This window comes from Mus pahari, chromosome 20 (assembly GCF_900095145.1).
Source record: "Mus pahari chromosome 20, PAHARI_EIJ_v1.1, whole genome shotgun sequence".
NCBI classification, from domain to species: domain Eukaryota; kingdom Metazoa; phylum Chordata; class Mammalia; order Rodentia; family Muridae; genus Mus; species Mus pahari.
This window is the reverse complement of record NC_034609.1, coordinates 44,773,350-44,775,332: the sequence shown is the minus strand read 5'-3', so window position 1 is coordinate 44,775,332 and position 1,983 is coordinate 44,773,350.

Here is a 1,983-nt window from a genome sequence, read left to right as displayed (position 1 = left end):
CAGGCTGGCCTCGAACTCAGAAATCCGCCTGCCTCTGCCTCCTGAGTGCTGGGATTAAAGGTGTATGCCACCACTGCCCGGCCAAAGGCTGCACCTTAATGCATCAAGCTGGAGGCCACCTGTGGCCACCGGAGGGGGTCTCCTGATTCCGTGTCTGGTGGTGGGCAGCTAACTGAATACACAGCTTTGCAGGCCTGCGTTCTAGCCTTCCGATGCTCATTTCTCTTATTTTCCCTCTCCTTTCCTTTTGGGGGTCTCCCTCCTCTTCAGTGGTTCCTCTTTGCTTTTATGTCCTAGAAAACACACATACATTTAAATCTAGGGTCCCCACGTGAGAGAAAATACGCAGTATTCATGAGTCTGGCTTATGTCACTTAATAAAATTTCCTCAGTTCCATCAGTTTTCCGCAGACGCCATGATTTCATTACTCTTTGTAACTAAATAGGGCTCCGTGTGTATGTGTGCATTTTCTGCACCCGATCCTCAGTTTCCATGTCGGGGCTGTTGTGAACAGAGCCATAGTGAACAAGGTGTGCAATTGTCTCTGTGGCATGTGGACTCCGAAGTCCTTAGGTCTGCATCCAGGAGTGTCTTAGCTACAGATAGGTCTGCTTTTAGATTTTTGAGGGAGCCAGATTCTGATTTCCATAGCATGAAATTTCCAGTATCCCCCTGTGCAGAGGCCACCATTTCTTTCAAATGCCCCAATTTTTGGTTAAGTGTAGAGGTATCTGTGCAATAGAGATGAATACATTTTATGTACTACTTCATCTTCACTTGTGTGTATCAAATGCTCGACCAAAACAGAGTGTGTTTGTGCATATTCATCTGCATCCCACGCTGCCTCGGAAGCCTGAGCTGGCTTCCCAAAACACCACTCTCAGGATTGCGTCACCCTCCGTGGCCCTGGCTCCATCTCCTGTTTCATCTTCTGCTCAGATTACGATCTGGCTTGAGCCTGCCTCTCTGCCTGCTCATTCCCTGCTTCCTGGCAGGCAGGTCTTTGCTGCCCTAAACTTGGTGAATGCCACTGCCCAGTCCTAGCTTAATTCACTAAGTACTAAGTACTTGCCTCTTCTTTCCAGAACATTCTACCTCCTGTGTTTTTCTCCCAGCTAACTTCACTTCTTTACATATGTATATATTTTCTATAGTCTTTGTAATTTTTCTTCTCTCTCTCTCTCTCTCTCTCTCTCTCTCTCTCTCTCTCTCTCCCTCTCTCCAGGCTGTTCTGGATAGTCCTGTGTTAATGGTGGCTAGTGCCATTCCTCCGATGGTGGTCCTGGGTTCTGTAAAAAAGCAGGCTGAACAAACCATGGGAAGCAAGCCCCGAAGCATCCTCCCCAAATGGCCTCTGCAGCAGCTCTGCCTCCTGGATCCCACCTTGTTCCTGTCCTGACTTCCTCCAATAAAGAACTTGACCTGAAAGTAAGCTGAATAAACCCTTTCTTCCCCAAATTTTTGGCCTTGGGCATTTTGTCAAAGCAAAAGAAATCCTGACTAAGATGTAGGGTTTCCCTAGGTACCTCTGGCTGGAACTGGTCACTATGTAGATCAGGTTGACCTTGACCCAAAAGAGATCCAGTGGCCTTTCCTTTGGGAGCTGGAACTGAAGGTGTGGCCACTGCAGAGGCCGGAACAACAGATCTTTATCAACAGATCAACATCTTTATCAATAGATCAACATCTTTAAAGTTTGATGTTCGGGGGAATTGAATTCAAGGTGTACGCACTTCAGTAAACACAAATGTTGCTTCCCCAAGATCCTTTCTCTGAGCTTTCCAAGAAAATTCAGCTGCTTCTTCTTCTTCTTCTTCTTCTTCTTCTTCTTCTTCTTCTTCTTCTTCTTCTTCTTCTTCTTCTTCTTCTTCTTCTTCTTCTTCCACTTTTGTTTTTTTGAGACAGGGTTTCTCTGTGTAGCCCTGGCTGTCCTGGAACTCACTTTGTAGACCAGACTGGCCTCGAACTCAGAAATCCGCCTG